Source organism: Tympanuchus pallidicinctus, unplaced genomic scaffold (assembly GCF_026119805.1).
Source record: "Tympanuchus pallidicinctus isolate F22 unplaced genomic scaffold, pur_lepc_1.0 scaffold1, whole genome shotgun sequence".
NCBI classification, from domain to species: Eukaryota; Metazoa; Chordata; class Aves; order Galliformes; family Phasianidae; genus Tympanuchus; species Tympanuchus pallidicinctus.
The window spans coordinates 70,129,898-70,156,714 of record NW_026294618.1 but is presented as its reverse complement, the minus strand read 5'-3'; the positions used below and the strand labels follow the sequence as shown (position 1 = coordinate 70,156,714).

General features: G+C 43.1%; 1 long non-coding RNA gene across 1 annotated transcript; it reads left to right on the top strand.

The window, feature by feature from the left end:
- The first annotated feature begins 4,837 nt into the window (after positions 1-4,837).
- On the top strand, positions 4,838-19,797 carry LOC128081445 (uncharacterized). Its single transcript, XR_008207190.1, has 3 exons — positions 4,838-5,002; positions 18,897-19,110; positions 19,193-19,797. It is a non-coding gene; the product is annotated as an uncharacterized LOC128081445 (long non-coding RNA).
- The last annotated feature ends 7,020 nt before the right edge of the window (positions 19,798-26,817 follow it).

The window sequence follows — 26,817 nt, the reverse complement described above, 5'->3', positions numbered from 1 at the left end:
CCTGCATTCAACTCACCAGTGAGCACCAGCCCAGCCATGCAGTATTCTGGTCTTTCTGTGCAATCTTCTCTAGGCTGAATGTTTCTGGATCTGCTGGCAGAACTCCACACTACCTCCTGATGTCAGATCATTTTCCACTGCATTATTGGCTGAATTTATTTCTTAAACTTTTTTGAGTGCTTAGTAAATTTGGGGTTTATTAGCAGTGCTCTGTATTTTAGTGTGGGGCATTCCTGGGAGAAATATAGCTTTGAAGAGTGAAAAGCAGTGTTTGGAAAAGCTGATGTAAGTTATGCACTGAAGTCAATAGGACAAGGATTTCATCTTAAGGCTTTTTTCATGGGCATGGATACAGCATCTTCCATCACTGCAGTGCTGGAGTAGGCAGGGGACTTGCAATTTTGAAGATCCACAAATGCTCTCAGAGTTTCATAGCTGCCAAACAACTGTGCTATAAACAGTACCAATCTCAGACGTGAGATTCATAAGGTTTCATCTAGACAAGAGCAGCAGAGCATCCCATGTGACCTCCTGCATATTACAGGCTATTGAGTTTCCTGCAGCTACCCCAGGGCAGCACCCAGCACACAGAGGTTCATTACCCCATCCCAGTGCAACAGCTGGTCCCAGGGCTTCGACGGGAACACCCTGCTCCTCAGCCTTCCAGCTTCCAGCAATGCAACACAAGTTCACTCCCAACATCACACAGATGTGCTCCAGATGAACAAGCATAACAGTGCAATTGTGAGGGGAATGCTGACAGCCCTGAGAGTGCCTTGCATTTGTGCCAAGAAGCATGGCTGGGGAAGGAAAGGTTAAATGAGACATTTGGAGGCAAAGGAAGCCACACAAGCAGGGCAGGGTCCTGCTGCAGAAAGGAACAGGTCACCCAAGGAGAGCGTAGAGGCTCCATTGCTTGAGTTCACTGGGAGGAAATTAGATGAGACATATTGAAAAATAAATCTGCAGGACTCCTGCCTAATAGCAAAGCAGCTGAAGTAGATGATCCATTTTTTGCTCATAGGTTGTTTGGAGTTTTGCTGCTGCTGTAGTTAAGTGGGTGAACATCTGCCATCCACCTGATACAGCATGAAACTGCAACTGTCAGGAGCAGGACATGCTGTACTGTGATGAAGAGAAGTTTGTGTACAGTGAAGTTTGAAGGCTTCTACTTGTGTTTCTCCATTGTGCTAACAAACAGTTGAGCATGCATTAAGAACGGACTCACCCAAACCAAGTTGCACACAAGTGCCTGGCAAGACAGCTGGCTTCTATTCTTGGATGTATATGGGATGAATTATACTTTCTGTTATTCTTAAGTAACTGTGTTGACTTCTCACTTAGTGGAATGGCTATGACACAGCTTTTGGAGGATTTGTATCTTAGTTCTAGCAACTGCTGCTGATCTGCTGTGTAACTTTGGGCAGGGCATATAGTTTCATCGTGCTTCAGCTTTTTCACCCCTTTAATGGCAACAGCAGCATTCCTCTTCTTTGTACAAAGCTCAGAGCACCACAGGGAAAAAGTAATCCACTACTGTAACTAAAGAACACTAATGCAGAGTAGCAAGGCATGTTTCAGCTCTCCTCTGGCTGAGTAGTAGACATTAGTTGGGAGCTTCTCTACAGGAAACATGACATCTCTTAAAGGTGTAAGCAATTAAGAAATCAGGATCTAACAGTGGTTGCTGCAGCACAAGCTAGAGGAACAGTTCAAGGCTGGCTTGCCTTTGACAGGAAGCAGTAAGTAAATGGCTGCAAGTGATAATAAAAGAGGTTGTGTGAACTCTGTAGTGATGCTCACAGTGCAAAGAACATGGCTCTGACTGTGTTATTATCATGTAATATTTATGTTGCAATGATGCCAAAGAGTCTCAACCTAGCTAGGGCTTGTTGTGCTGGGCTGTGCACCAGCATGCAGCAAATGGCCATCCCATTTCCCAAAATAGCATCCCAGTGCAATTGGTGGAGGAAACAAATGTGCAGAATGGGAGGAGAGAATGCAGTGTGTATAGAGTGTGCACAGTTCCTGCATGCCCAAAAGGAGACAGGGCCTAAGGAGAGGCCAGGGAGACTATGTCACTGCCAGATGAGCTGATTGCAGCTTCAGAGATGCAAGGACTTAGACTCAGGATGCTGGATTCCTGAGAACCAAAGCACAAAATGGAAAATAGAATTCCCTCACTGCTTACAATTAGCAAGGAGCTTCAGCTGATTTCCCGAAAACAGCTGTATTTAGTTAAAAGCATAAATCCTTGCACATGAAGCAATCTTGCCTCTGGCAGGATGCCATCTAACAAGGACTGCCTCTACAGCTCCCTGAGGTGTTTGTGGGCTCCAGCTGCCCAATACCCACCCACCCATCAGACCTTTCTGCAGTTTTTCTAGTCGTGGCTCTCTGCCTCCCAGAAAATACCCACGGCTCACCTGTTTTCACACTTTCTGGATCCTAGAAACCTTGCAGGACTTTGAAGGCAGCCCCACAGGGTCCCAGTAGCCCACAGACTTGCTGCAAAGGGAGGGCAGCTACAAGCAGACTGATTTCCTTCTCAGAGGCTCATCACCCCCTACTAAAGCACTGTGGTCACAAAAAATGAATATGGACAAGATGCCGCAGAGGGTGAGAGACTCCCAGGAAGACTCCAGCATGGTATTCTGTGGGCTGCTGGTTCCCTCTTCCCTGGGGTGGCTCCCAGCTGAGCCCTGCTCTGAGCTGTCCCTATTCCCCTGTGGTTTTCAAGCAGATGCCAAAAGCTGAGGCAAAAGCTCATAACATGCCAATTACCCTGGCCTCAAAACCACAAATGATTGTATACAGCTGTTGGCAAATGAAACTGTGTTCCAAACATTTAATTCTTAATTGAATAAACTTGTGGAACTAGTTTGTATGCTTGCCTGCTTCTCTGCCCTCGTGCCTTCTTTCCATCCCTCTTCCAGATCTTGTGTGTTTCGGCAGGAGAACAAGGAGGCTTTCCTTATGGTTTTCAGTCATTCATAAAGGGGAAAAAAAGAAGCCTGCTGCGGCATACATTTCAGATCTATCAATTTTCCATCAGAGCGCTAAGAGGGTTAATTATAAAGCCCATTTCCTCTGTTTTCACTGCACCAGATTTGTGCTAATGGACAAATAAACTGATTCATAACGGCTTTTGGTTCTCCAGTAAGGATGCAACAAGCGCTTCATTTAGATGTGGTGAATGGTAATTATGTTTGATGGGAGAAGTGGGCAATTTTTCCTTTCTTTGTCAAATGCCTTGGATAAATTGTTTTTGTGACCTTATCTAAAACACAGAGGTCTAGTCACCACTTAAGATTATAAGGCGATTCATGAAATATGCTCCTGGATCAGACAAAGAGACAAAAAGTGACTTTGCCAACAACAACTTTCACCACAGAGAAGGTCATAAAAGGTTGGCATTGTCTTTTTTATAATAACAATAGCCTAAATTAAATGTACCGTGTTTAATTTTAAAAATCCAGAGATTATATGGTTTACTTCTAAAGAAACAGCACCATTCTGAAACATGTGTAATGTTTCAAAGGTTATGAGAAACAGATGCTGCTACCCCATCCTTTGTGAATGACATCTGAAGCTGCATGTAATTTTCTCCAAATTGCTTTTTAACATGTGATTGCCTCAAAACCAACTCACTGAGATGTGCTCTGCAATATGCAAATGAGAAGTTACTGCTGCAATCAACATCTCCTGGGGAGGGAAGTGCTTCTGATCCAGCAAATCATTTTGATCCATCAGTCATGCACCACTCTGCAAGGAGATGTTTCTCTTTTATTCTAAATCTGTGCAAGTGAACTATTTTAGTCTTTTTCTGTGCTTTAGGTTGATAGTATTACTAAAAATGATTTTAAAGCTATTTCTGGCTTAGGGGAGAAAAAGGGGTTGTGTTACATCTCCCAAAGAGAATTTGCTTTTTGCCTCATCACTCTGCTGCAGTGAGTCAGTATTCTGACAGAAAGTAGTAGAGATTATAACCCAAATAATAGATCCCAGAAGAAACTTCCACTTTTTAGCAAAGATACCAAGAGAGAAAAAAAAAAACTCTGTATTTTTATCTCCATCTGGACATAGTTTCTGCTTCTCGAATGGAACTGCTGCCTAACAGACAGCTCTGTTGACACTCTAGATAACACTCTTTTGGAAGGACATATAAGATTGTACTCAGCAAAAAAGTGTACAACTCAAATAGCAACAACTATTCCTAGTTTAATTTAATTCTTTTATCCACAAGAATTAAAAAGAAAAAAAAAAAAAGAAGCAGTGTAGTTCTGTGGTTCCACAGGGTTCTGCAATATCTTGGGTCTCACCCGGGTTCGCTAGGACTGTGTCTAGTGGGCTTCTGCTCTAAGTTCAATGCAATGCAAGGAATTTGTCCCAACACCCTCTCAGCAGGACCCATGGAGGCTCAATGCCAAGTATCAACCCCCTGGACCCACTGAATTTCTCTTCAAACTGTGGCTCATTTGTTCCCAGGGCAGTCACAGGGCCATAGCTGTGTGGGGCTCCCTTGGGGGGGTAGCGCCATGCCATGGCAACTCCCCACTCTGAGTACATGGTCTCTTGAAGGGGACCTTTGTCAGTGCAGGTTAGGGTTAGGGTACAAAAAGCCCCTCACATGGGTGGCTCTGGATGGAGACAGGCCCTAGAGTGGCAGGTGATCTCAGCCTACTGTTCCTGGGTTGGCTTGTGCTGCCAAGGCCTGGTGTCGGGTGAGGAGGAGGAAGGTCCCTGTGGATGTCTGCTGGGATCCTCTAATAGGAGCCTGAGTGTGTGCAGAAGAGGAGATGAGCCTGGGTGGAGCAGCTGGGGCCTGCCATTCTGAGTATTTTGGGGATGAAAAGGTGAGCAAGATCCTCTGCTGGGAAAGCACATAAAGCTGTGTTTTTTAATGCTCCAGCTCTTCCACCAATCTGAGTATCTGTGCTCATATGATGAAGAAATGCAGGGCTAGTCAGAATTAAGGATCTGGCCTTGAACCAAAGGAAAGGTAAGGGGCAATGAGGAGCTCTCATGTTTTTCTAACTGCACAGGCAAAATTTTAATGGTGAACTTTGGAAAGAGAAATAGGAACAGTCTGGGAAGGGCTCTTCAACCTGGAGGAGTAAAATGAAGGAGATGTGCAAACACAGAGGAGGGGGATGCAGAGTAGAGGGAGGAGAGGAAGCAAATAGTGCATGACCATGGAAATGGTGAGTGAAAAGAGGACTGGATGCATTTGAAAGGGAAAGCTGGAGAAATGCTCTGCGGTTGTTCCCTCTGAGGGTTACAGTCTGTGATGTGGGTTTTTATAAGCCTCTGCTAGGATAGCTCTTTTTCTCCTCTTGTTTATTCTTCCTTTTAAGATCTATGCAATGTTTTCACTCCCCCTCCTTCCCTTACATCCCCCCTTTGCCATGGCTGTTCAAATCTAATTACCAGAGACTCACTATATTCATTAGTTTAGTTCCCTCAAAACTCTGGGCTGCATGTCATCTGGATCTGATTAAGTATGGTGCATTTCATTTTCCTAGTTATTCCCCTACCTGCTTTTAATCAGCATGAGATTTTTCATTTAAATGTCATTAGACTTTTGAATAAATACCTAAAGAACCTTACAAATAAATACAAAAGCTCTGTGCGAATCAGGCACAGGAAAAGCTATGCCTGAGACCACCCATTGCAGCATCCTTCTCTGAGGAGTTTATACCAGATATGCCCAAAGGCACTAACACAGGACTTCTAACAGTCCCTTGTACAGTCCTCTGAGGCTGTACTTGAGATACACATGAAGACTAACACTCAGCAGCATGTTTGTGCCTTTCATTTCTATGCAAGTCAAGTACCACTTCCACCATGGATTTTCTACAAGCCTTTCAAGGTGGCTAACCAGCCATGGTCACCTGACTGCATCTGCCAGCTCATGGCCTTCAGCACCATTCCACACAAATGAGGATTTGTTATGCATGCAGAGGGGATCCAATTAACAGAAATAATAGAGCCATAGTCTTTGTAGCAAAGTTAAATGTTGTTACATGCCTAATTCTCTTCAATTACTTGCTTGGCTCTGCTTGACTCAGTAAGGTTAACTATTAGCCCTGTCCTCTATAGAGTGAAGTCTCTCTGGCAGGAGTCTAACGGATCAGAAATAGAAATAAAATGCAGATTTTATGGGACATTCAGAAGAGAAGGATTCAACTTCTCTAAGAGGGACCCTGTCAGACAGGTTTCACAGTCTTTGTAGCTGCATTTCCAGATCTTTCAAGAAGAAGTTCTTTGTTTCAATATTTCAGTTCTTGTAGAACTGTCTCCTTCATCTGCTTCTTCTAATCATTTGGTTTCCACTGTACCTGTGAAGCCTGGTCTTATTTTTAGTAACTCTTTGTAATGTCTTTTTGTTCTACCTGTCTCTGGCTTTTTGTTTGCAGAGTGCCTGATAGCTTCAGTTGCTCCACTGAGCAATTTCAGCACACAGTTCCTTTACTATTAGACCCTAGTTTGATGCTAGTACTTTTAGCTTAATTTGAACTTCTGCTCTGTTTGACCTCAAAGTTGACTTTCCTTCTCTCTTTTCACCAAGTAGAGTACTTAGCCTTTCCTGCCTAAAGTCCACAGGGAGGAACTCGCCCATCCTCTGGTTTGGCTACTTCACTTTGTACTATAATCATCAACTGAGCTGAGTGAGCGTTTAAGCAAGCTTGCCTAGTTATTGTGTTGACACACACAACAGCATGCTTGGCAATTCCCTGGAAATACTCTGAGTACCAGACAGAGCTCATAACTCTCTCTCATGTGGCACTGAGACTAAGCCTATACTTACAAGTAGATCCAAGTTTAGAGCTCATTTAGGGTTCTGTGTAAATATTCTGAAAAATAATCTAATTAATGGCAGCAAAAATAAACAGCTAAAGAGTGTATTTCAAGCAACTCTTAGAGGGTATTTTCAAAACGACAACAACAAATACCACAAAACACTTACTAGATTAAGAAATACACTATTTGGGCTATGTATCCAGTGGCATTGCTTTTAGTAGCAGTTTATTTCAGTGATTTATTTTTGAGTAACAGTTTGGTTTAGGCAGTCAAAACTTTTAGCAGGTGGTCTCGGGTAGTTTGGATAGGCCAGATTCAAAAACGCTGTAGTCAGTACTACAAACTCCCCTGTTGTCCTCACACTCTTAGTTCTTTTGATCCAAAATAGCTCCCGTTTTTCTGATTTATTATCTATCCTTTCCACGTCATAATGTGATCTTTATAGTGGTTTATCTTAGGTTTTAGGAACATCACAACCAGCAGATGTCAAGGCAATTAAAGTCCCCATGAGCACAGTATACTGAGCTCACGAGCTCCTGTGTAAATGGTTCAGGAATGCATCCTTCTTCCTCCTTTTGAGATCAGTAACATATGCCTTCAGCAGTGATCCTTTCAATTTGCATGCAATGGCTCCTTATTCAAAGCATCTGTTTGCTGGACTCCTCACAGTCAAACTCATTCTCTGTTGGCAGCTGTATTTCCCAGGTAGGAAGCTTTGTTGAGAAATGCATTGCCATTATCCACTGACTTTTGTGGATGGACAGATTCCTCAGGACAAAGTTGAGCGAAATTAACTCCCTGTCAAGGTTATATTTATTCCTGGCTGGCAAATAGGTTGAAATAAGTTGCGTATCTCTTGAAATATCTCTCTCTCCTTTTTAGTTGTTGGTGGTGGTGGTTGAGGTGTGAGCAGTGCTGGATTCTGCTTTAAAAAATTCAATCCAGGATGTGCTTGAGATTTTTGCAGACAGTTTTCAAAACCCTGTATGAGGCTTGTATGCAAAGAGAACAGACTACTCAAGTACCTGTGCTTGCTGCTTCTTTGTAAATCTGAGACGAATTTGGTAGGAAGGAAACAATTGTGAGTCTTTAGTCGATGAAATGCCCTCTAGCATTTCAGCAGTTTCATATCATCACGAGGCCCATGTGTTTTAATGTAGAATTGCTTCAGTTAAATGCTTTCTGTACTTTTCATAACCGATTTGCGTCCACATTTCCTAATTTTCTCCTTGTAACTGCTCTGCCATAGTAGAACTTCACCTGGGTCTGCATCCTGACTTTTTGGTAGAAAATTCAGATTCAGATCTAAATCGAGACCCAAATTTGGATAGCCTGTGTACATCATCAGTGCTTGACATCAAAGCAGAAAGATGATGATAGTCCTGACCCTGCCACGACCCATTGCAGAGCGGTAGTGACAACAATCACTGGCCATCCAGATCTGCTTTTAATCTCTGTTACACTGGCATAAATTGGAACAAGTCCATGAACTCAGTGAAAACCAGGTCCGCATTATTTAGAGAAAAATCTTTGATTTTCCTACAAGTAAATGAGTGATGAGACAATGTTGTCCACTATTTTCAAGGAGTTAAGCGATATTGGAGAAAGTGTTGTCCTTCTTGTTAAGCTGACTGTGTCTGGGCTACGTCCTCATCTCATTACTCTGGTAAAGATGGGATTGAGGCCTTTGAGGAAAGAAGAAAGCACAAAATGAAAGTACTCACCTCCATAGAAAATAATGAAAGATAGAGAAGCAAAAAAAAAGTTGTTTTACCGTTCTGTAGGTTGGTGTAGCAGAATAGAAGTGGAGGGGAGAAAGTTACTGGCTAAAATTTAAGTATAGAGGTCTTTACATAAACCTGGGGAGTCAACCTGGGCATTAGATCTAGAGGTGAGAGTTTGGACCCAGTTTCCTTAAACTGTCACTTTGGGTTGCATGTGTGTACTCAGTGAATTTGCAGAACAGCTATTGTGAAAGAAAGGCAGCAAAAAGTTCTCTAGGAAAGATGAAACTGATTCTAAAGCCTCTTCCCTGTAATGAGAAGCTATAATTCAAAGCAAGGTTTCTGAGGCACTGATATGTGCATTTTACACGTTTCAGTAAAGAGGAAAATGGGAACACAACAGAATGCTTTTTCTTGCTTTAGTGAAGCTAATGGCCCTTTTCTCTCCATGGGGTACTGAAGGATGGCTATTAACTTATTATTTGCAATTTGTATGCACCTTGCTGCACTTGCTGTTTTTATGCTATCAATATATTGCAATATCTAGGATGGGAGAGAAAGCAGCACACAGAGAGATAGTCCCCATGGTGAGCAGTGATGAATTGTCTGGCCTTTCTGCCAAGCCATCCCCTGACAAGCTGAAGAGGTTGTGTGCCATGGTAGGTAGCTCAGCACAGGTTGAGTGCTAGCAGTGGCAGCTTTTAGTGTGAGAGGTGAACAGTCAGTCCCTTCTAGAAATGCCCCTGCAGCCCCAGATTGGGCAGTTTTCCTCAGTGATAGTGTTTCTTTTAGAGAAGCTGTAGCAGATGGCATGTAAAGGAAGAAAAACAAGGTTTAGGAGAGAAGGAGACAGCACACTCTGTTGCTCATAAGGCCTTCCTCCAAGGAAGGAAAACCATAAAAGCAGAAAAAATATATATTGGGTTTCTGTGTGTCCAAAAAATACATGGTTTTGGTTTATATAACAAAGGCTTTGTAATGAATGACAAGATGTTATTGTTAAGGTACCCATGTATATATATATATATGTGTGTGTGTGGGATGGGAGAGAGGGGGGAATGAAAGTGTGACTGTCTCTTTAGGCACTAGCAGGTTTTCTTTTCTTTTTGCTAGCAGTAAATCTCAACACAAAGGCCACACTTCTGAGTGATCCAGTTTTAGAAGTCAGCAACAGCTGTAGGATAGCTTAACTGAGGACTGGGGGGTCGTGCAATGAGAAGAGCTCCCTGTTGTTTTTGTAAGAAAGGAAAATCTCTTCCAAGTTGTGGCAGTCTAGAGCTGAGTGGGGGATTCCATCCCTTAATAAAGTCAGCCATGGGGGGCTCACAATTTGCCTTATACCTCTTGTTCGTAGGGTTGTTGATGATGGTAATAGCTGGAAAATCAATTACAGCCAATATAGCATCAGGAAACACGGAGGAACAGCTTTGAATGGGGTTGCAAAAGCAGTCCTTGGGTTCAAAGTGCCTTTCATAGCCACAGGGCAGGAAGGATGAGCCCACCGGTGAGACATGGGGGTGGGAGACCTGAGTCCTCCTCCCAGCTGCACCACAAGTTCCCAGTGGGAGCTTGTCTGCCAGCAGGCACAGGTTTCCTTCTATGTGACCCCAGGCAGATCACACCTGCCTCCCTGGCAGGGCTCCTTCACTGGGGCTGCTAGATACCCACAGATTCTTAGTTAGACAAACATTGTCATTCAGGCCCAGATATTTGCTGACTTTTCTCAGCCAAAGTGAAAATCATAACAAAATTTCCCAGATAAATTATTTTTCTTTGACGGATCAAATATATATACATATTTGTTTTGTTTTGGTTTGGTTTGGTTTTTTTGCTGGAATAAAATATTTATTTTTAGGGCTCAGTCCTTAAATGATCAAGAAAACAAAAGGCCCTCTTGAATCTAGAGCCTGACCTATGGACAGGGTGAGGACTTATCAGTGCAGCTTGTTCATGGACATCTGAAAGTATGATAGAGATGGGGATATAGTGAAAACTTCCTAGATATGAGGTCTCTCTGCAGAAAGACTTGCCTGAAAGCATTTCTTCATTTTCCAATGGTCTTCTCTTGGAGTCTTAAGCATCTCCTCCTGTGAGCAAGAGATTATGGCATGGCAGCAGACAGGGAGGAGAATATAGCTAAGGCTACAGAATCACTGACAGTCATCACTAAACAAATGTCCTGCAGATTTTGTATGGATGTAGTGAGTATATGCAAAAAAAATAAATTTTGTATAATCCATCTCAACATTTTCCTCCCTAAAATAGCTTCATCAATTTTTTATGCTAAATGAATAAATAATAATGAGACACTTAAAGTGTTAATGGAGCATTAATTATTGCTGAGGTTTCTGTGGAATGTGACATCCACAGAAATACTGAACAACTTTATGACTAGCATAATTACAGAGAATATTAAATGAGGCAAAAAGTGATGGGGCTCTTAGCAGCTGTTAGCAATTGTTCATACAGGACATGATTTCCGATATTGTATTTACCCAAATTGGCTAGAAAAAGCACATGAGGCAAGTAAAGCACAATGAATCACTCTAGTTTACATCTCTACTTTGAGAAACTGCTTCCTCATTGCCCACAGGAGAATAATAAGCGTGACCATTTGGGTCTGGTTTAAACCTGAGACTGTGGCAATATGTGTCAGAAAAACTGAGGGCTGTTTTCTATTCGTGTTTGGAAAGGTGTTATTTTTTTTCTTATCTGGAGTAGCAGCAAACATGAGTCAAAGTGAGGAGGAGATCTTAAACTCAACCATTCGTACACTGCTGGGAAATCAGAGTTTAGCAGCCAGGAAAGGCTGTGGGAGAACAGATTATAGGTTTTGGGTCACTATGGGTACGGAGACATGGAGTGAGGCTTCCCACGCATTCCCTCCTTGCCAAAGCAGGGCTGGCAGTGCTGGAGCACAAGAGTTCTGGGCTGGTAGAGCCCATGCCTGCGGTAGGGCTGCAGATTTAGGGCCTTGAATTGTACACGGGTGTGAGACTGAAGGGAAACAGGGGCTCCTGCAGCCATGGTGAGGTTCTGGGGTCTTTTCCAGAGCATGTCCTTTTGTCCTACAGACCCTCAGCCCCACAGAGGATTTAATTATCCGAGGCGAAGAATTGACCTGGGAGCATGAAAGCAGAATAAAGAGGCTTACCGCTACCTGTGAGAAAATATCCTCACTTGTGAACTTTGAATTCACTTGAAACTGAAACTTGAGCCTGGATTTCAGCATCGGAATTGACTGCCGAGCGTTCCCGTTGAACAGCCTTTGATGAGCTGCTGGGCAGAGCAGGCTGGCTTTTCTGCATGGCTGAGCTCCTGGCTCACACGGCCCCACTTCAGTGCATGACTGACGGCCTCAGAAAGCGGCCTCCCTCTGCCCAGAGCGACTTGAGCTAACTTGCCAACACAGTTTAACTTTTGGATTAAACAAGTTTGAGATGTGCCTGAAATGTTCCCGCATGTAGAAATCCCTCTGTGAAAGGGCATGTGAAAGGTGAGCGAGATGTGGGGGAAACTTGTGTTTCATTCATACTTACTTCTCTAATTAGAAACGTGAGTTGGTAGTTGTGTCCCTTCATTCTATTTCTATAGGCTCTTTTGAACCCCTATTGTACTTGAGAGCTTGTTAATTTCCTCAGCAGACTAATTCAACTTGCTCTGCTGACATGTACTTAATTATGTTTCAGTTAACTCATTTTCCAGGATGATGCTCAACTGCTGTCTGTAAATGAAATCACTGTCTAGCTAATCAAAAGTTTCTGAGTGTGATCTCTTCTGTGTGTGCATGCACAGGCAGTTCTGGCTTTCTGATTGTAACCCTGGCTGGAGCTCTGGAAGATGAACGTGTGCAAGTAAAACATAAGGACAAAAGTAAATGAACTCTGAACCTTCTGAAACTCCAAAATCTTTCTGCAATTAAACTAATTAAGTTTCTATGCCTGAGAGCATTTGATTAGAAAAGCTTAGCAGCTAAATGGGCTCTTCAGGGAGACAGAGAGACCTTTGCACAAGATACCATCAGCAAGTATGTCCTTCCTACAGCGGCCCATGTAGGTAAAGCAGGCCCAAATGAGTGTATGCATATCACAGAAATATCCCCATTTCCCCTGATTGGATCTGGTCAAATTTTTTGGGATGCTAAGTGTTCTGGATGACCTTTCACACTGACTAGGTTTGAGGTAGGTTGTTGATGTCACAGCTGCCTCTTCTCCAGCAGTGCAGAGAATGAGCTCTTCCCAAGTGAGGCCACAGCAGAACCCAACCCTGCTTAATTAACTGTGAACTCATGTGGAAAGAAAGTTTAGAATTAGCAGAACTTTGGGAAATGAACTTTAACTGGATGTGTTCATGGAAACACAGTGCTAGATTTTGACTTGTAGTAACTTGGTTGGTAAATATGGAGCTATAGCCACACTAAAACTGCTGTGAGTGTTATAATGTGCCTGCAGTTCCTCCTTGTACTAGGTGACATGGGATGCCCCAAATGACATTTTGGAGCTCTATATCCAAGCCTACAGAAGTGTAATAATCCTCCAGGGAATGTGCTCCTGCTATTATGAAATGAATTTAATGAATAAAACTAAGGCAAGCACTGTGAGCCATGCATGCCAGGAACATCTGAGGTGAGGGCTCTGAGAGGCACACAGTCTACGTAAAGAAGCACAGCTAACAAAAACAAACTTTCTTGCATTCGGAATTCCAAAGTTATTTCACAATATTCCGTATATCCCCTTCATTTTCTCATCTGGGACTCGTATAAAGCAGACATGGAAATCTTCTGTTTCAGGAAGCTTGGGACTTTGTTTTTAATTATCGACTTTAATGGGGGAACTTAAGTAGACACCTGATTCCTCCTAGAAGTCTCTGGTAACTGGCATTTAGATCTGATTCCTTTATATTCCTTTTTGGTAACTAATCTATACCTCAGGTTTCAGAAAGGACATAATTCTGAGACTTTTTCTTTTTTCTTTTTTTTTTGTTCCTCCTGCTCACAAACACTTAACTTTCCTAGTCAAGTCTAGCATGAAAAGTCAGTTCCATCTAAAGCTAATCTTAACTGGCTAAGAATCTAAACTGAAGTGGAAATAGTGCATTTCTCAAGCTTTGTAAAACGATTCTTCTCTTAAAAAGATTATTCCTCTTAAAGAGAGGGAAAATAAAATCATTAACTAATGAAGAGCTGGATTTCTTCAACACTGAAAAGAGTTTATTTCCCTGTTGAATATGTTTGAGTGGGTGGGCTGGGTTGTCAGAAATCTCAGAATCAAGAGCACAACCTGGCTAATTTGCAGTTAGCTGGTGAAATATCTAGCAAAAGCTTGCTGCACTGGTGATGCATGAAAAATGTAATTACAGGCAGAAATAGTGCAAGAAAGATGCACAAAGCAGAGGGTGAAAACAATTGTTCAATCTGCAGTACTGCACACAGTGTTTTACAGGCTGCTCAGATATTTCATAGTACTTCTTGGGGTCTTATGTCTGGAGGATGTCTTCATAAAGATAATATGAGGACAGAAGACACAGATCCCCTTAAAATATGTCAGGACCTTATCCGTAAGTACTAATATCTCAGTAGGATTGATTTAGGCTTGCTAGTCAACATATTCAGTTCACCATCACATGTTTTGATAGAGTTTTGTCCCAAGACCTTATGCTATTTAGAGATTCTTTTGTCTCTGGATTTCAGACATCAGTTGTGGATTTTTTATTGTCCAGTTTTTTTTGTGTTTTTGTTTGTTTGTTTGTTTTTGTTTTAAATGGCTGCACTCCTAAATGCACCACTAGTATCTTCTAAGGTAATCTTTGTGAAAGAGGCTGCATGGCCTTTTCTCATATTGGAAGCTCAATTCTGAAATATGCTCCGTTGGTGTTGGTTTCTTTTGCCAAAGATATGTAAGTGCCTCTGGTTTCACTTATCCCTCACTGATCCCCAGCAAGCTCTTTGGTCCTGGCAGTGCTCATGCATGGAGCATGATTAGAAGTGCAGTTGTTGCTCAAACTCCTACAGCTTGCAAGGACTAAGAACAGGTCAGAATGAACTGCTGGCATTATGTTGAAAACAGTAGCAAATATCCCACTGAACACAGTGAGGGCCAGTGGATTTTGCTTTCAAGAAGTCAACATATCATCAGTGTAGCAGTTCCAAAGCTAGAGTTTTTAAGAGAAGAATAATTGAGTTGAGAGATATAAATAGAAAGAAAATACAAAATAAGCTATGCACAAACCACTTCTTTACACAGAAGTGTAGCAGAATGACTTTCAGTAAATGAATGCATTAGTTCACGCTCTGCAGGATCTGTGCAAGCGAAGTCCTGCTGTATGTAAATTGAAAGCCTAAGAACTTGTGTGGCTAGGCAAACAAACCAAACGAGTGCTTACCTTGTGAATCTGTAATTAATTCATGCTCCTGGGTAAAACTGAGTCCTTTACAAAATTAAGCACCTGTCTCTGTCCTGAAAAATATTGACAGTGGAATAATTCAGGCATTGTAATTTCTAAATGTAATTAATATCTAATGAAATTCAATGTACAAGTTGTAGTCAAGAAATTAGGTAGTAATTGACACTCACTGACTGGCATCTGAAAACTGGAGGGAGGTAAATGTGATCGTAATCACATGTTAAAAGGATGGGGATTGGGAAGCGAGTGAAATCTAGGAACTGACATTTGTGCCAGGCAAATTAGATCAGGCTACAAGATGGGATAGTGTTACTGGGCACCTGGGTGAAAACAGGCAAGCAGTGAAGAGTCACCCTGGGTTCTGTGAGGGGACTTCTGCCTAACAAATCTCAAGGGGCACTTTGGTGAGGCCAGCTGATGTGTGATGCTAGGACGCAGCCTCCTCAGTTTTTATGAGAAGAGGACGCAGCCTCTTCTCATGAAAGTATTCATGGAAACTAAGTGATAAAGTGTCAAGAAGTAAGCTCCTAACCCATGCAAGTAATTGCCTAAATAATAGAAAAGTATGGGTGGAAGTAAGGAGTAATTTTCCTCAGTGGAGGGAAGTCACCAAAGGTATTGTGCAGGTCCCTTGTCTGTGCTAATCATCTGTGTCAAGAATGCGTTGTTTAACGTATTCTTCAGTGAGATAAAAAGGGAAAGGAGTCATGAGTTCACCTGTTCTAGTAATATGTTGAAGTCATCCAACGTATTGAAATGAACAATTATAGGGATTGCAAGGGGACCTGATGAGAAAGGCTTGTAATAAAAAATCAAATCAAATTATTGTAGATAAATGATCTAGACTGTGAAGCAAAAGGTTTACATCATAGTGTTAAGTGGTGCATGTGACGGGAGAACGCCCATTTTGTGTGTATGGGATGGACTCTGAGCAGATAAACTCATGAAAACACTAGGTCTGTTCTCAGCAGCAGTCAAAAACCAATTAAATATTGGAAATTATCAGGAAATAGAGTGAGGATGAAAGAGGACAGCTAATGCTGCTGCCAGGACAGGGATACCTGTGTAGCTCTGAGTACAAGAACAATAATAAGAACAACTGAATGTAAAGGACAGCTTCCTAAAAGGACTGTAAGAGGATACAAAAGAGTCCAAATGTTGTGAGCATCCTGGGAAAGATGGCTGGGAATCAACAGCTCATGCTGCAAGTCCTGGGGTCATGCACCACAGTGGAGTGGAGCCAGTGAGACAAAGGCAACACAGCTGACCGCGTCTCTTTGTTACTGCTGATTCACATGCAAATATATTAGCTGTCAGTTGTACGGGGGAACTCTGTCACGTTTAACCCATCTGGGTTAAAATGCAGCTGCAGGGGCTGCCCTGGGCTTGCCTGCGGCGTGGGCAGCAGCCTAGCAGGGCTGCTGGGGCCCTCCTCGCCAGCTCCATCCTTCCTGCGGGGTGGGAAGGGCGGTGCTTTGTGGGAGCAGCCTGCTGAAAATCACTGCCCAGCGGCGACTAAAGGACCAGACTCACAAGTCAGCTGCTCAGACCCCATTTGTTCCTGTCACAGTGATGCCGAAAGAGGAAAAGTGGAAGGAAGGAATGCATTTTTCCACGCCAATTGAACTATCTTCAACAACTATTAAAACGCTTTAATCACTTAATTACTGAAGTCTTTCACCACAGAGCAGAATTAACAATGCTTTGCATGGCAGAGCTGTATTTTCTAGTCACAGTTCTGAGTTTTACAAATGGAAAATAGCTCCTTCTTAAGTGTTCAGAGCTAAACAGGTGATTTTACTCAGTGAATTTATGCCTAAATAGCAGGTATGCCAACCCCAGGAGTGAATTTAATGGAATTTTCTTGCTGGTGAGGAAAGGCAGCTGTACAGGTTTTGGCACCTTGCCGTGTAACCTAGTTAAGCAAGTGAGAGAGACGTCCCAGCGCCAGTGGGTCTGTTCACTGTGGTGACTGCTGAGCTTGCATGTGATACTGGGATGACAGCCCTCCTGTTTAAAGAAGGAAAGTGTCTAATGAACAGAGAGCTATGGCTTGCAGACTCTCGCACAGCATCCATGAAGAGCTGGGGCCCAGTTCTGCCTGGGCAGAGACCTGGCCTAGCTGCCTCGCAGCCTTGCTCGTGCATCTGAGGGGATGGGTGGCAGCTTGGGCTGGAGACATTGCAGCTCAGCTGCCAAAAACTGTCTTCTGACAAGGCTACCAGCAATGCTCAGATGCTTGTGAGCATCCCCTCTGCTGAATTTGGGGGGGTTGCCTTCATGCCTCCCTCACTGCTGCTACAGCCCCGGTGATGTTTGTCTTCTGATGGTTGCTCGTGCCAGAACTGCCACTTGCCTGGGTGTTCCACGGCTTCATTTTTTCTCTTTTTCTTCCTTTTTTTCCCCCTGTGTGCATAAATCTTGTCAGTTTCAACCTAATTACATTCTTTCCTCACAGACTGTCTCAGGAGCAATGCAAATGAGCTTTGACACATGGAGATCTGGTTTATATTTGTCAGCTAATTGCCTGAGTGGCACAGACATCTAGACCTGGCACCTGCCTCTTTGCGTTAAGATTCACCTTTGATTTCAGATCTGATGCTGTTCCTAGAAGACGATTTCCTGACAGAGAGCAAGGATGCTGTCTTTGGGCAGTGTTCTGCTCTTGATGACAGAGGCCTGAATTCCTCAGGCTGGATCCCTTTTACACTTTCAGCACTGAGCACTGAAGTTGTGTCCGGATGCAAAGCAGCATGGATCTATTTCCCTCCTGGAATGCTGGCCCAGCCTCCGCCTTCTCCACGGTCTCTGTCTATGCTGTGTGGCTGCGTGCATCTGCAGTGCATGTGCATGCTGACTAGGCTGCTCTCTGAGATGTGATCCTGGGGTGTTTATGGTCATAAAGGGGATAGAGAGAAAAATCTCTTTCCCTTGTAATTTGTCTTACTTAGCATGCAGATGCTGGAAATACCAGAACTTTCAGTCCTTTTTGACTTCTTTAGTCTGAAAAATTCCATGACAGTTGAATATCATGTCCTGAAATGCAACCTATATTTCTTTTGTGCTTTCTTTCTTTTCCATGTAGAAAACATTCACTTTAATCCATGCTTTACCCAAAGGCCATGAAGAACACAGATGAAATTAGTCAAGTAGAGAGCTGGCTCTCATAGCAAATGTCTGAAATCAGGCCCATTTTCTTTCCCACACACTTCTGCCTTTTTTTTTTTTTTTTTTTTTTCTCTCTCTGTATTTTTTTTTTTTTTTCTTCAAACAAGAAGACATCAGATAAACAGCAACATATGTATTTTAGTGTTTTTGAGAAGCTCTGAAGTAGACCATCAAAACTAACATCAGCCTACTGGGCTGTGTGAGATCTGGCTGTTCTTCAGATAATGCTTCCAGCTTCTTCTGCCTCATTGCCAGGGACAACTACAGCAGCAGCTCGCATTAACTATACAGATTCCCTGCAAAATGCCGTGCTACAAGCTGTGTGCTTACAGCTCCACAGCAGCCCTAGCTCTTGTTGATGTTTGCTAGCTTATCCCAATCCAAGAAAAGTCATGTTGGAAAGCTTTGACAGCTTCCACTGATTCAGATATCACAGTATCTCCATGCTGCATGACAGGTACATTAGAAATGCACAGATTAGTTTATCTGTGCTATTGTAGGAATCTGGGTGGGTGGTTCAAGACTGGAAGTGTTTGCCAGCATAGCTCTGCAAAGCATAAACTTATTGAGCTCCCTGGTTAACTTGGCCAAACACAGAGACACTGCAAAGATGTACTGATTCAGTGTGGCTCTGAGGCCTTGTCCTTGGTGATTCTCTTGGAGTCAGCAGGCAAGGATTTTTAGGATGGATCAAGAAAGAGCCAGCAATCAAATGCACGTATGTGTGTGAGGTCAAGAGCTTAGATCTCTGTGTGACCGGAAGAAGGGATAAAACTGGCATCTTGTATCTGTTGATAGGAAGCTGGGACCATCAAGAAGAAGCAGTGACAGTCTGCACAAGAAGACACCAGGAGTGATGGGCTTTCAAGAAGAATTTGCTTTTCCTGTAGATATCAGAGGACTTTGTGAGGGGAAAAAATATTCACTGAAGACTACGCAAGGCAAAAAACAATTCTTATATGGAGAAACTGAACCACGAAGGAGCTAGAAGGAGGGAAGAGTGTATTAAGAAGTATCACCATATTTTCCTTGTTCTCATACTCTTCTCTGGGCTCCTGTAGTTGGTCACTGAAGTCCTTACTCTTGTTTTCCAGGTGATGAACTGTGCCCAGCTGGTGTTAATGGTAAGGAACTCAAGATCTACTGAGCCAGAGTCCAGTGAAACCACCTCGTCGCTGGATTGGGTCAGCCAGCAGTGGGAAACACCTAGCACTTTTGCATGGAGTAAACAAGGAGAATTAGTGACTTACGCACCACAGCTTGAGTTAAACCAACAACTGGTAGTGGTATGTACTCTCTTCTGCCAGCAGTGGGACACTGAGCTCTGCTCTTATCAAGCAGATACCTTTTGTGCTGGTCTGTTTATCATTATGAGACAAACTTGTCCATGCTGTTTCTCCACCAGTGAGAGCTGAACAATACCAGGGATGAATTTGGGTCTTGCAGATCATTAGACTGCTGCCTTTGGCAGTACTGCAGTACACAGTAGGGCTGAGATTCAATGTTGACATTTCTTCATACTTGTGCTTCCTCTTGAGAATAAATACACATTGTAGAGTTCTTTTTTTTTTTTTTTTTTTTTCTTTCTTTCTTTTTTTTTTTCCTATATCAAGAGGACAAGGTGGTATTTTTGCATAGCATGTAATTAACAAAACACTCTGATTAATCTGAGGGGGTGATTTTTTTTTTTTTTTTTTTTCTTTTTAAATCAGCCTTCTAATCTGCATTTCTACTGCTTTTTAACAAGTCAGTACATACTGCCTCAGGGTGTTTTGTACAGACTAATAACCAGATGAGTTATTATGCTTCATGCTGTTAACCTGAGCTGATTACTAAATCCTTGGAAAAGGTTTACATACATAGCCCTTTAACACTGCCAAAAATTTGCACAGAATGTCTTTCTACATCCCTTCGACCACTTTTGCAGAAGAACAAGACTGAGCAGCTTCACTTGATAATGAAACTATTTTAAAACATTGTATATGTCTAAAGTCCACAAACACTTTGGACTCTATTTCTGCTTCCTAAATTGAGACATTCATGGTCTTATTTCTATTGATGCTGATCATTTGCTCTGTTCAATACTGAACTGGGGCTAAGCAGACCCAGCACAAATGTATCAAAAGAATTTCCTAGAGTTACAATTTACCTCAAAATTTAGGATACTTTATTGCCACTAATCCTTCCTGACGACCTCACCCTCTCTCTCTCTCTCTCTCTCTCTCTCTTTCTCTCTCTCTCTCTCCTCTTCCTTCCTCCCTTCCTCCTTTCCTCCCTCCCTTCCTCCCTTCCAGACCAGTTAAGAAAACCACCACGGGAGATGGGTGTCAGTGGCACCCAGCATGCTGTTTTTGCTGAGTGCAGTAGTCCTTGGGCGTGCAGTAATCAGGTGCTTCTCCAGGCTTCTTCCTCCAGCTGAAACAGCAAGGAGCTTTGTTGTACACCTGGGATCAGTTCTTAGGAAACTACCCTCATAAATTTGTGTTGATTTTCCTTATAACATGAAGCAACACCTACTTCCTTGCAATTCCTGCTACACTGCCATGTCATGCTGACTCTACAACATTCAGAAACATCCAAGTGTGGCTGTGACTCTAGTAATCTTTGTGTCAGTTTTATTTGTTGCACAGAAGAGAGGCTATAATAAACATTAAACAAAGACATGAGGAAATCTTCATTACAGAGTGTTTTTCCTAGTATCTTGTACTAATAAACACAGTTGTCTATTTGGAAAGATGCCTTCAATCTGTTGATTTATTAGATATCAGCCATGCTGCGAACACTGGCTTTCTCTGCTTTTGTAAAACAAGCAATGGAAAGAAAGCTGCCTCACAGGAGAGCTATGTAATGTTGGCCTGTCTCCTTTCATAAACACTGCCTTATGCCAGTCAAGGGGGAGATTATTCTGAGAAATCAAGGGAGCTCATTGTCTCAGGCTTTTTGCTTGCATCCTGCAGCCCTGGTCCTGTTTGAACTGATGGGGATCTTCTTGCTGACTTCAGTAGCACTAGCACATGGCCAAAAGCCTTCTGGCGATTAGTTGTGATGGGTTACTGACAGCTTGTGACCTCAAGGTCACAGTGGAAAAACCTGTCCATAAATCTAGGCTGGCTGCAGCAATGTCTAGGCAACTTTCAGGAAAGGTCCACAGCCTGCGTCCGTCCTGCCAGGCAGAGAGGCAAAATCCAACCATCTGCAGTGGTGATCTCCACACAGTCATTTCAAACCAAAGGGCTTGCTCAACTGTATGTGGAAAATTTGAATGTTTTCAATTTTGCTGATTGGTTTTCAAGTCTAATTTGATTTTTCTCTTGAAATGAGATAATGAGGCAGCTCTGGTAGCTGCTCCCTGCCTAGATGATCACCAGTGTGTGAGGTACAGGGCAGGGCTGCTAGCTGAGGGAGCTCATGCTCTTCACCAAGCTGCCTGAGCAGCACTCTTTCACAGCTTTTGCCAGCTTCCTTAGGCTGTTGCCTGCCTGCTTCTATACCTCTCTGCTTCAGTGGGCATGAGAGCAAGTGTATGCTGATGTATGTGGGGTGTAAGAAGCCTGGGAAATGCAATCACTCAGTGAGGGCAGAGACTGCTCGAGGTGAAGCTCTAAGACTGCTTGAGGTGACGCTTTAAGCCCATATTGGGAAGAATCACACATTTTTACTTTTCTTATATAATTCTACTCTGAGTCTGAGAGAAGCTGCTGTTTCTTCCATAAGACCTAGCTGTAGGTATTACGTTACCACTTCACTGTGTTTATAGTCTTAGTTCATAGTTGCATAGAAAAGTAAAGACACAAGTGTCTCTTGAAATCTCAGAAGCCACTCAGTAGTGAAGAAACGTGTTAAACGTGTTTGCATGAACAAACATGGACAAGTGTGTATTTGGGAGATCCTTGCTAGGCCTCAACAAAGTCATTTATTCTCCTTTGTGGAGGATCATATTAAGTTACACTGATCTGTGGGAGCTGAAGTTCTTCCTGAGACAGACATCAGCTCAGCTGCTGTGTTCCCATCAGTTGTTGAAACAAAACTCAGCTTGTCTCCCTGGCTCTGGGTGACTACAAAAAAAAAAAAAAACCACAGTAAAACATTGCAACCTCCACACATGGGGTTTTTAATCTCCTATTTCTCATCTTACAGAGGATTCAAGACCTGGGTGTCATTTGCAGCTAATAATACTGTGTGTGGGGTTGACTTGTTGCCTCTCACAGTGGTGGCTACCATGTCAATGGCCTGTGACAGCACTTCAGACTGAGACCTGTGCTGACTGGGCAAGCTCAAGGGAAAGTGCTTGTCTGGTCCATAGCATGTCTTGGCCACAACAAGCACAAAGGGACTTGTTCTGCAGGTGCGGGTGAGTCACTTCAGGCCTCCTTTGGGTGATGCCTATAATTGTGCTGCTCTAACGATGCCATCATAGTTGCACACCGAGACTGTACAGTAAGCAGTAACTTTGCAGGTGGGAGGTCCAACTGGATGTAGGGTGCCCCATCTCTAACACTGACACATCAGGTTTTTTGTACAAAGCAGAAGCAGAAATATTTCCTGTTGCTTTTTCTGTTATTCAGATCTGGCAAATACTGCTCATACCTGAAATCAGAGAGATTCAGCTTAAACTGTTGTCCAGGTCTGTTTAAGCTATTGGCCACTGTGTGCATGTGGAAGAGCAGACAAAGACTGGAGCCAGTGGTTATAGCTCAATATATCTCTATTTATTTATTTATTGTCCTACGTTTCTATTAAAACAACAACACTAAAGACATGCAAAGGGCCAGAGGTATCCCAGCACAGTGATGCCTGACATCAATTATTCCATCTGAAGATTGCATAATGATTCCTCGGATGCCACCAACACACTTGAACACACCAAAACAACAGACTCTCCCCCTCCACCACACATGGAGGAGGTTCACTTCACCATGTCCAGGCCCTACAGATAAGTCTGTTCCAAGTACCATACTCTGAGGGAGACCGAATTTCTATTCATTGCTTTCTCCACTGCAACACCTGTTCTTACAGTAATACAGCTCTTTGTAATCCTTTACCCCAGTTGTATTTTTGTAGCTGGATTTCGTTATGCTTAGTTCTTCTCTCTTTCATGAATCTTAATTGAAGCTAGTTCTCCTTTCACAACCATAAGTATCCAGTGGTAGATTATAAAACTTGACCTTTCTAAAGTTTTTTCATGTTCAGCTATTTCCAGTATTATATGTATTTTCTACAGCGAGAAATTTTCAGTAAAATTACAGCTTCAAACCCTTCTTATTTCAAATTGAAGTATGAATGCTTTTTTGCCCAAAGACAGAATGAAAATCCTGCATACCTAACAGCAGAGATCAGGCCTTCCTGTTGCACATACAGTGCAAAGACCCTGGGAAGGTCAGCTGGGTCTGCAAAACTACAGTGCAGCAGGTGGAAACCTGCAAGGAGGTGAGGGGATGTGCTGTGTTCATGTGTGAGAGAGATGTTGTGAATTTGGAGTGCCTGCATACAGCTGATGTTTTTGAGGTGATCCCATTGAATCCTTGCCTGTTCTGTTGTTCCTCCGTGAGATGTGATGTAGCTGCATGCCAGCTCCTGTGTCTGCAAACCAAAACAGCTCTACCCAAGGCCCTTCTTCTGCCAATATCACAGTTAACTATGGTTATCAGAGTTAACCTTCATTTTAACTTTATTGCAGCCTGAAGGGTTTCTGAGATAGGAAGCACAGAGTGGTGGGTGGGGGTGTTTAAAGGCATGTTTAAATACATCTTTTCATACCTAGGCAATCCCAGAAAGCCATATAGCAGGTGATAAACTCAGATACCAAACATTCTGTTCAGCTGATTAAAGCTCCCGGTGCATCAGAGTGCTGCACTCGTTCCTGTCCTCCCTGACAGCTAATCTGCAAAGAAACTGGGGCAGGGAGGAGCTCAGCCTGAGCCATTTCCTTGAGCTGCAGTTGTTGTTTACCCAGTACCTAGGTACTTGAGGTGCTGTTGCATGAAGAGTGGATGATACCTTAGTGTTTCTTTGAGACAGTTCCCTTCACTTAGGAGAAACATGGGCTCTCCCACTGGGTGCTGTCGGAGCAGACCAGTTCACACCCTAGCCCTCTAACCAGTGCTCCTCCAACAAGCATCCACCAGGACAATGTGTCTCTTGCCACGTGGACCTCCTGATGCTTTCACCTGAATACTGTAATCACTTTACACAGCTCAAAGACACATGATATGACCTTGCACAAACTCACACATAGTAGATGAGGCAATGTGGCCCTAAGGAGTTGCTGCTCCAAATCTCTGGGATGGATGACAAGATATCTGGATTTGGTTTCCAAGCCTGTCATTGCATGGCAGGCAACTTTAGGCAAACCACATCAGTATCTTTCTTGGCATGACCCCAACAAAAGAACTAAGCAGTGATATCACATTTTGTAGGGATCTGCCAACAGAAGAAAACATTGATTCTCTTTTTTTCATGCCTGGAGGCACACAAGGCCAGGTTGGATGTGGCTCTGGACAGCCTGGTCTAAGCTGCACATAGCAGGGGTTTGAAACTAGGTGATCATGGTCCTTTTCAACCCAGGCCATTCTATGATTCTATGACTGTAAGAGCTCAAGGATATCACTGGATAAGGCACATCTCCAATATTAGCTGTGCCATAAGGGAATCACATGTAATGTTCATCAAGTAAGAGAAAGGTTTTTAAAAGTCAGGCTATGAGATATGAGAAGTTATTTAAAGTTAACCACCAAGTACATCTGTTTCCCTCCAAATATTATCTTAAACTTTAGCGCTGGGTTCATTGGCAGAGAAATTAAACTTCAGGTGGACTTTGAACACTGAAGTATTATTTCCCTTTTGTTTGCTGATCACAACCTTTTCTAATGGTAGACTCAAGGATTTTGAGAAGCCAAATCTTCCTCTGTTACATCAAAGGAACGCTGTCAGTGGTCAGGCAAACTTAACATTATTTGTTACATGATCTGCTTACCCATTTGCAGTAGGCTGCTTGAGTGTTCTGTTTGTCACTGCCAGTAACATAACTACAGACATGGTCTTCCTGGCCCTGCAACTCACAATCATGCAAACAGCTGGAACAAGTTGAACCCAACTAGGAGACAGTATTGTTACCATATGTGCTTCTTATCTTGATTTATTTCCATTAAGTTTTTTAAGGAGATTTTAAGAACTCAAGAGCCATCAAGGACTCCAGCTACTTCCAGAAAAAACAAAGGCTACAGGTAGGAAGTTGCATTTTAAAACAACATTTCAAAATCTGTTTGTTTTCCCAACCAGCATTCAAACATGATATATTTTTTCCTGTCTTACCCCCCAAAAAGCCAGGATTGAGGGCTAGAGATAAGAAAGAGAATTCAGGCAAAATCATCTGCAAGCTTTTCTGTTTTGTAGACTGCTTCCTTTAGGACTGAGAGAGAATGAAAACTTGTGGGAAGATGTTCATAAAGTGAGTTAAGGCTAATGTGTCTTTGTCTAATAATTAATTAATTAAGCTTGAGTGCAAATACAGGGGTGCTTGGTGAGGACAAGTTGAACTTCTTTAGGATCTTATGCAAGTGTATGATATGCTTAGATCTGTGGATTTGAGCAGCAAATTGTCTGGCAGAGCAGAGGAGCATTAGGCTATATGAGAGAAACTTCTACCAGAGAGGTAAAGGCACACAGCTTCAGAGCCCATAGTAAGACATGAAAAACATGATAGACCCCTGTGTCCTTCTGGTGAACTGGCATGACTCCAGTTTTGAACTCCTGGGATTCTACTATCATGATAGGCATTCTGGGCTGTATTTTGGGACCCACAGGATCAATCCATAAGCTCTGTTTGTTTCTACTCTCATGCAAGAAGGGAAAGTGCAAGCCTCTGGTGTGGGAGTGGAATAAGCCTGATGGAGCAGGAGCAGAGGTAGATGTCCATGCACAGGCAGGACAGGAGACTAGAGGCTCCTGGTGTGGTTGCAGGCTGTTGTTCTGGCTTGAGAATAGCTTTCTCCAGCCCTGAGTGGAAAGTAGGTATTGATGCCAATGGTTTTTAGATGTAGAATGTCTGTCACAGTAAATTACCAGAACTGATTAAAAGTGTCTACTGGTCTTTTGAGTCCTGCAGTCCCAGGGGTCTCTCCTAATCTCCCTGGCATTGATCCTTGGGACAGGCACTGCCACTTGGGCCAGAGTATTCCCAAGAGCCAGTGCTACGAAGACATGCTTTTGGCACAACTAATAGAAGCACAGAATGGCCAGGGTTGGAAGGGACCTCAAGGATCACAAATCTCCAATCCCCCTGCCACATGCAGGGCCACCAACCTCCCCATTTAATACTAGACCAGGCTGCCCAGGGCCCCATCCAGTCTGGCCTTGAACACCTCCAAGGACGAGGCATCCACAACCTCTCTGGGCAGCCTGTTCCAGCACCTCACCACTCTCTCTGTAAAGAATTTGCCCCTGACATCCAACTTAAATCTCCCCTCCCTCAACTTAAAACCACTTCCCCTTGTCCTGCAGTTATCTACCCTTTCAAAGAGTTGATTCCCCTCCTGTTTGTAGGCTCCCTTTAGGTACTGAAAGGCTGCAATGAGGTCACTCCACAGCCTTCTTTTCTCCAGGCTGAACAAGCCCAGTTCCCTCAGCCTGTCTTTGTAGGGGAGGTGCTCCAGTCCCCTGATCATCTTCGTGGCTCTCCTCTGGACCCTCTCCAACAGCTCCCTGTCCCTCCTGTACTGGG